The following is a 9,474-nucleotide window of genomic DNA, read 5'->3' on the forward strand; positions in this document are numbered from 1 at the left end:
TTGGGACATTTTACTATGGTAACAACAACAACTTATATTTATATAGCACCTTTAACGTAGTAAAACGTCCCAAGGAAAACAAGGATGAGAATTTTGAAATCGAGGCGCTGCTTAGAGAGACAGCGAGAGAGAGTCAGAGAGAGAGACAGAGAGAGTGACACAGAGAGACAGAGAGTGAGAGATAGAGAGAGAGTGACAGACAGAGAGAGAGATAGAGACAGAGAGATAGAGAGAGACAGAGAGAGAGAGAGAGAGAGAGAGACAGAGAGTGAGAGATAGAGGGACACAGAGAGACAATACAACATGGCTGATTACCTGACCATGGTAAAGGATAGCAAACTGAGAAAAACTTTGACAATGTACAGACTTAGTGAACATAACCTGGCAATCGAAAAAGGTAGACACAGGCAGACCCGGCTACCAAGAGAGGACAGGATATGCTCTCACTGCAGTCAGGGAGTGGTGGAGACAGAGATGCACTTCCTCACAGCTTGTAGAAAATATCAGGGCATAAGGGAGAATTTCTACCCAAAATTCACAAAAATATGCCCGGAATTCAGAAATTTGAATGACGACCAAAAACTCCCATACCTACTAGGGGAAGAGAGAAATTGCATAACACTAGCGGCACACTATGTTACAGCTTGCCATAAACAGAGGGACAACCAGTAAATATAAGAAAAGAGTATATATAAATTATATGAAAGTATATATTTATACACTCAGGGATATATCTGTTTATACACTGTATGGATAGATCTGTATTTTTGTGAACAAACATGAATGTTTTCCGATGCTTTGGCAACATAAGATGTAACTTGTCATGCCAATAAAGTGAATTGAATTAATTTGAATTGAATTGAATTGAGTGAAAGACAGAGAGAGAGTGAGAGAGAAAGAGACAGAGAGAGTGAGAGAGAAAGAGAGAGACAGAGAGTGTTTAAAATTAATATTGAACGTACCAAATGAAGTAGAAAGACTGTTTAAAATTAATATTGTTTAAAAGTAATATTGTATATACCCAACAAATGTCAAATCGATTGACACCTACAGAATGTTGGAAAACTGTACCTTTTTGCTATGTAAGCTTTGGCAATATGGTTCTCTGTAAACTTTCATGCCAATAAAGCATTTGAACTGAACTGAACTGAGTGAGAGACAGAGTGAGAGAGACAGAGAGAGAGAGAGACAGAGTGAGAGAGAGAGACAGAGAGAGAGAAAGAGAGAGAGAGACAACAGAGAGAAAGAGACAGAGAGACAGAGAGAGAGAGACAGAGAGAGACATAGAGACAGAGAGAGACAGAGCGTGAGAGAAACTGAGACAGAGAGAGAGACAGAGAGAGAGCAAGAGAGAGAGAGACAACAGAGAGAGAGAGACATAGAGACAGAGAGTGAGAGAGGGACAGAGAGAGAGACATAGAGACAGAGAGAGAGAGAGAGAGACAGAGAGAGCGAGGGAGACATAGCGACAGAGAGAGAGAGAGACAGAGACAGAGAGAGAGAGATCCTGAACAAAGAATCCCTTGGAAGCCCCAAATGGATTGTGATCCACACAGGCACGAACGACCTACGCACCCTACAGGAAGGCACTGCTAGGGCGGTGAGCAGGATGGCGGAAAAGGCCAGCAGGGAATTCCCCGAGGCGCGGATCGTGATCTCCACACTACTGCCCAGAAAGGACACCCCAGCCTATATAATCCACAACACCAACAGGGAGATCGACACGAGATGTTCTGTCCTCCCCAACGTCTCCCTGGCCCATCATCCAAACATCAACACAAGGGACCTCTATGACGAAATACATCTACTCAAACAGCGGATGTGGGTCTTCGCAAGAAACCTCATAAACACTGCCAAAAGACGCAGCCCTCCCACCCCCTCTACCATTGGGAGCCCAAACAGGACCACCAATGTCCCCCACTTCAGTGTGGAATAGGGGGCAAAGTCTATGACCTTATTAAATCAATGTATCTGAAAAACAAATGCGGGGTCAAAATTGGAGACAAACGCACCGATTTCTTCACCCAGAGAAGAGGCGTCCGGCAGGGCTGCAATTTGAGCCCGACCCTGTTCAACATATACATAAATGAATTAGCAGACATGCTGGAGCAAAGCGAGTCACCAGGTCTCCGTCTCCTGGATGGAGAAGTGAAATCCCTGTTCTATGCGGACGACCTGGTTCTGCTGTCTCCCACAGAACAGGGATTACAGAAACAACTAGACCTACTCGACAAATACTGCCAAAATTGGGCTCTAACAGTAAATCTAAAGAAAACCAACATCATGATTTTTCAAAAAAGGCCCAGATGTCAGGAAAACAAATACCAGTTTACCCTCAGTGATACCACTATAGGACACACTATGAGCTACACCTACCTTGGTCTAACTATTACAGCATCAGGGAGCTTCAGCATAGCAGTGAATGCACTAAAAGAAAAAGCCCGAAGAGCCCTATATGCAATAAAAAGAAAATTCTACAACATCCAAATCCCAATCAAAATCTGGCTCAAAATATTTGACAGCATAATCCTGCCCATTGCACTGTACGGTAGTGAAGTATGGGGCCCGCTAAATCACCAAAGCTACACTAAATGGGAAAAACACACAATAGAAGCCCTACATGCAGAATTCTGCCGAAGCATCCTTCGCACCCAAAGAAAAACGCCAACAAATGCATGCAGAGCCGAACTAGGCAGATACCCACTGATAATAAACATCCAAAAACGAGCACTAAACTTCCTAAATCACCTCAAATCTAGCTCCCCAGACACCCTTCATTTCAAAGCCTTTCAGACCCAAGAGCTAAACCCAGAAAAGAGTCCCCTGAGTCAGCTGCTACTGAAACTAAGTACTCAGCCGGACCCTGACCAGCCCCAGACCAACACAGCCGTCCAAACACCAATCCGAGTGAACCAAATCATTAAAAAATGCAAAGAAACCTACCTGGAACATTGGAACAAAATAACTGAAAGCCAAAGCAGATTAGAATGTTACCGGGCCCTAAAAAGAGAATATAAACTGGCAGACTACCTCACGACCATCAGAGACACAAAACAGAGACAGACCCTCACCAGGTACAGACTAAGCGACCACCAACTGAAAATTGAAAAAGGCAGATACAAGAAATCCTGGCAGCCTAGAGAGAATAGAATATGCGATCAATGTCTGGCCGGCGAGGTTGAAACAGAGATGCATTTCCTCCTAAAATGCGAAAAATTCAACACATCAAGAAACATATTATTCAACAAGCTAAGCCAAACAACCCCAGATTTCAAGGAATTGGATGACCTGTCAAAATTGAGATTAGTCCTAGGAGAAGGAGACAGACCATACCTTGGGGCCAAATATGTAACAACATGTCACAACCTGAGGACTGTTTAAAATTAAGACTGTTTAAAATTAATATTGAACGTACCAAATGAAGTACAAAGACTGTTTAAAATTAATATTGTTTAAAAGTAATATTGTATGTAACCAACAAATGTCAAATCGATTGACACCTACAGAATGTTGGAAAACTGTACCTTTTTGCTATGTAAGCTTTGGCAATATGGTTCTCTGTAAACTTTCATGCCAATAAAGCATTTGAATTGAATTGAATTGAATTGACAGGGAGAGACATCTATAGAAACTAGTGTTTTCACACCCATCCCACAAAATAGGTCCATTTTGCTTTGTTTTTTTGAAATATATAGATGCGTTCTTTCCACATAAGCTGCTGGAATATCCAGGGTCTCCGCTCCTCAACTTTTGGGCTGAAGAGTACTGACCCTGAATTCCTAAAATCTATAAAAGACATTGATATAATTGTGTTAACAGAAACATGGTGTCAAAAGGACGTGCCCACCCACTGTCCTCCAATGTACCATGAAATCATTGTGCCCTCAGTAAAGAACACTAAGGTACGCAAGGGCAGAACCTCAGGGGGAATCTTGGTGTGGTATAAAGGAGAACTGGACAAACACATCTCACCGGTAAAACAGGGGAAATCACATGTATGGCTAAAATTAGATAAAAACATAGGAATAGCAAAAAAAGATGTCTACTTATGTGCGATCTACATACCCCCAATACAATCGCCATATTTTGAAGAGGAGTTATTTGAAACTCTCCACATGGAAATCAGCCATTTCCAGGCCCAAGGAAAGGTGCTACTATGTGGGGACCTAAACGTAAGGACCGGATGTGAACCTGACTTCATAGACCCACAGGGCAACAACCATGTGTTTGGCCAGACCCCTTTATATGTCACACCAGCCATCACAAATCAGAACAACCTTGACTGTGAAATAAATAAAAGCGGCAGGGAGGTAGTGCAACTCTGCCGAGCCTTAGGCCTGTACATAGTTAACGGTAGGTTCAGAGGGGACTCCTTAGGGAGACTCACCTATTCCTCAACTCTTGGGTCTAGTGTGGTGGATTATACAATCACTGACATGGACCCCTGCGATATCAACGCATTCACTGTCAGGCAGCAATCCCCCCTCTCAGACCATAACCAAATAAATGTGTACCTTAAACTTTCTGCCCAAACTACAGACACAAAAAAGGAACCCAGTAATCTCCATAAACTAAACCAGACATACAGATGGGCCCCAGACAGTGGAGATAAATTCATCACAGCACTAAGTTCACCTGATCTCACAAGTAAAATATCAAAATTTAAAGAAAATCTATATGAGATCACCAGAGATGGTGTAAACATGGCCATAGACGATATAAATAGGATCTTCCATGAGGCAGCTGTAAAAGCCGACCTTGTGAAACAGAAGAGGAAACGTTACAAAAGACAAAAAAATGAGAAATGGTTTGATCACGAATGCAAAAATGCCAGAAAAGACCTGAGAAAAATATCAAACCAAAAGCATCGCCAACCAAACAACCCAGACCTGCGTAGTAGATACAATGAGACCCTCAAAAGATATAAACACACCATTAGGAACAAAACACAAAACTATACCCACAAAAGACTTGAAGAAATTGGAAACTCCATTAATCAAAATCAATTCTGGGATATGTGGAATAACCTGAGTACAACTCAATTACAAGCATTACCAATCCAAGATGGTGACATCTGGAGAACACATTTTGAAAACCTCTACAAAGACATCCCAGTAAACGAATCAAACTCAAGTCAACATCAAGTCACAGAAAAACTCCACACATTAGAAGTAACAATTAAAGACAACCAAAACCCTCTGGGCTCCCCAATCACTTGGAAAGAAGTGGCCACAAAAACAAAATCTCTCCACCTAAAGAAAGCCTGTGGTCCAGACAACATCAAAAATGAAATGCTCAAGTTCAGCACTATGGAGATGCAGGGTGTGGTACTCAAGTTATTCAACATCATATTACGTTCGGGCTGTTTTCCAGATATCTGGTGCCAAGGACTCATCTCTCCCATATATAAAAGTGGAAACAAATCAGACCCAAACAACTACCGTGGCATCTATGTCAACAGTTGTCTAGGGAAGTTATTCTGCAGTATTCTAAATAGCAGATTACTGGGTTTTCTTAATAAACATAATATCCTTAGAAAAAATCAAATAGGCTTTCTTCCAAAACACCGCACCACCGACCATATCTATACCCTTCACACTCTCATTGAAAAACATATACACCAAACAAAAAATGGGAAAATATTCGCTTGTTTCATTGACTTCAAGAAAGCCTTTGACTCTATTTGGCACGAAGGGCTCTATTACAAACTTCTTCAGTGTGGAATAGGGGGCAAAGTCTATGACCTTATTAAATCGATATATCTGAAAAATAAATGCCGTGTCAAAATTGGAGACAAACGCACCGGTTTCTTCACCCAGAGAAGAGGCGTCCGGCAGGGTTGCAACTTGAGTCTGACCCTGTTCAACATATACATAAATGAGTTAGCAGACAAGCTGGAGCAAAGCGAGTCACCGGGTCTCTGTCTCCTGGATGGGGAAGTGAGGTCCCTGTTCTATGCAGACGACCTGGTTCTGCTGTCTCCCACAGAACAGGGATTACAGCAACATTTAGACCTACTCGACAAATACTGCCAAAATTGGGCCCTGACAGTAAATCTAAAGAAAACCAACATCATGATTTTTCAAAAAAGGCCCAGATGTCAGGAAAACAAATACCAGTTTACTCTCAGTGATACCATCATAGGGCACACTATGAGCTACACTTACCTTGGTCTAACCATTACAGCATCAGGGAGCTTCAACATAGCAGTGAATGCACTAAAAGAAAAAGCCCGAAGAGCCCTATATGCAATAAAAAGAAAATTCTACAACATCCAAATTCCAATCAAAATCTGGCTCAAAATATTTGATAGTGTAATCCTGCCCATTGCGCTGTACGGTAGTGAAGTATGGGGCCCGCTCAATCACCATAGCTACACTAAATGGGAAAAACACACAATTGAAGCCCTACATGCAGAATTTTGCCGAATCATTCTTCGCACCCAAAGGAAAACACCAACAAATGCATGTAGAGCCAAACTAGGCAGATACCCATTGATAATAAACATCCAAAAACGAGCACTAAACTTTCTAAATCACCTCAAATCTAGTTACCCAGACAACCTTCATTTCAAAGCCCTCCAGGCCCAAGAGCTGAACCCAGAAATGAGTCCCCTGAGTCAGTTGTTACTGAAACTAAGTTCTCCTACCCAGCCGGACCCTGACCAGTCCCAGACCAACACTGCTCCCCAAACACCAATCCGAGTGAACCAAATCATTAAACAATGCAAAGAAACCTACCTGGAACATTGGAACACAATAACCAAAAGCCAAAGCAGATTAGAATGCTACCGGGCCCTAAAAAGAGAATATAAACTGGCAGACTATCTCTCGACCATCAGAGACACAAAACAGAGACAGACCCTCACCAGATACAGACTAAGCGACCACCAACTGGCAATTGAAAAAGGAAGATACAAGAAATCCTGGCAACCTAAAGAAAATAGAATATGTGATCACTGTCTGGCCGGCGAGGTTGAGACAGAGGTGCACTTCCTCCTAAAATGCGAAAAATTCAACGAGACAAGAAACATATATTTTGACAAGCTCAGCCTTACAACCCCAGATTTCAAAGAATTGGATGACCTGTCAAAATTAAGAATAGTCCTGGGGGAGGGAGACAGGCCATATCTTGGTGCCCAATATGTAACAACATGTCACAACCTGAGGAACATTGAGTGACTAACGAGCACACCCATAGCATATATACGCTAAAAATGTTTAAATCAATACCGAATGTACCCAACGAGGGTCAACGACTGTTTAAATTAATACTGTCTGTACCCAACGAGGGTCAAAAAAACGTTTGACACCTACAGAATGTTGGAAACCTGTACTTTTTGTTATGTAAGCTTTGGCAACATGGTTCCCTGTAAACTTTCATGCCAATAAAGCATTTGAATTGAAAATTGAATTGAATTGAATTGAGAGAGAGACAGAGAGAGAGACATAGAGACAGAGAGACAGAGAGAGCGAGAGAGACATAGAGACAGATAGAGAGAGAGACAGAGAGAGAGACAGAGAGAGAGAGACATAGAGACAGAGAGAGAGAGAAAGAGAAAGAGACAGAGCGAGAGAGAGACAGAGACAGAGAGAGAGAGAGACAGAGAGATAGAGAAAGACAGAGAGAGTGACACAGAGAGACAGAGTGAGAGATAGAGAGAGAGACAGAGAGAATGCATGCAGAGCCGAACTAGGCAGATACCCACTGATAATAAACATCCAAAAACGAGCACTAAACTTCCTAAATCACCTCAAATCTAGCTCCCCAGACACCCTTCATTTCAAAGCCTTTCAGACCCAAGAGCTAAACCCAGAAAAGAGTCCCCTGAGTCAGCTGCTACTGAAACTAAGTACTCAGCTGGACCCTGACCATCCCCAGACCAACACAGCCGTCCAAACACCAATCCGAGTGAACCAAATCATTAAACAATGCAAAGAAACCTACCTGGAACATTGGAACAAAATAACCGAAAGCCAAAGCAGATTAGAATGTTACCGGGCCCTAAAAAGAGAATATAAACTGGCAGACTACCTCACGACCATCAGAGACACAAAACAGAGACAGACCCTCACCAGGTACAGACTAAGCGACCACCAACTGGAAATTGAAAAAGGCAGATACAAGAAATCCTGGCAGCCTAGAGAGAATAGAATATGCGATCAATGTCTGGCCGGCGAGGTTGAAACAGAAATGCATTTCCTCCTAAAATGCAAAAAATTCAACACATCAAGAAACATATTATTCAACAAGCTAAGCCAAGCAACCCCAGATTTCAAGGAATTGGATGACCTGTCAAAATTGAGATTAGTCCTGGGAGAAGGAGACAGACCATACCTTGGGGCCAAATATGTAACAACATGTCACAACCTGAGGACTGTTTAAAATTAAGACTGTTTAAAATTAATATTGTTTAAAAGTAATATTGTATGTACCCAACAAATGTCAAATCGATTGACACCTACAGAATGTTGGAAAACTGTACCTTTTTGCTATGTAAGCTTTGGCAATATGGTTCTCTGTAAACTTTCATGCCAATAAAGCATTTGAATTGGAATTGGAATTGGAGTGAGAGACAGAGAGAGAGTGAGAGAGAAAGAGACAGAGAGAGAGTGAGAGAGAAAGAGAGAGACAGAGAGTGAGAGACAGAGTGAGAGAGAGAGAGACAGAGAGACAGAGTGAGAGAGAGAGACAGAGAGAGAAAGAGAGAGAGAGACAACAGAGAGAAAGAGACATAGAGACAGAGAGAGAGAGAGAGACAGAGAGAGACATAGAGACAGAGAGAGACAGAGCGCGAGAGAAACTGAGACAGAGAGAGAGACAGAGAGAGAGCGAGAGAGAGAGAGACAAAAGAGGGAGACATAGAGACAGAGAGTGAGAGAGGAACAGAGAGAGAGAGACATAGAGACAGAGAGAGAGAGAGACATAGATACAGAGAGAGAGAGAGAGAGACAGAGAGAGCAAGAGAGACATAGAGACAGAGAGAGTGAGAGACAGAGAGAGACAGACAGAGAGAGAGACATAGAGACAGAGAGTGAGCGAGACAGAGAGAGCGAGAGAGACATAGAGACAGATAGAGAGAGAGACAGAGAGAGAGACAGAGAGAGAGAGACATAGAGACAGAGAGAGAGAGACAGAGACAGAGAGAGAGAGACAGAGATAGAGACAGAGCGAGAGAGAGACAGAGACAGAGAGAGAGAGAGACAGAGAGATAGAGAAAGACAGAGAGAGTGACACAGAGAGACAGAGTGAGAGATAGAGAGAGAGACAGAGAGAGAGAGACAGAGAGAGAGTGAGAGAGAAAGAGAGAGACAGAGAGTGAGAGACAGAGTGAGAGAGAGAGAGACAGAGAGAGACAGAGTGAGAGAGAGAGAGAGAAAGAGAGAGAGAGAGAGAGACAACAGAGAGAAAGGGACATAGAGACAGAGAGAGAGAGAGGGAGACAGAGAGAGACATAGAGACAGAGAGAGACAG

Source organism: Somniosus microcephalus, unplaced genomic scaffold (genome assembly GCF_052327205.1).
Source record: "Somniosus microcephalus isolate GS21.2 unplaced genomic scaffold, FLI_Smic_1.0 unresolved_chr1, whole genome shotgun sequence".
Taxonomy (NCBI): domain Eukaryota; kingdom Metazoa; phylum Chordata; class Chondrichthyes; order Squaliformes; family Somniosidae; genus Somniosus; species Somniosus microcephalus.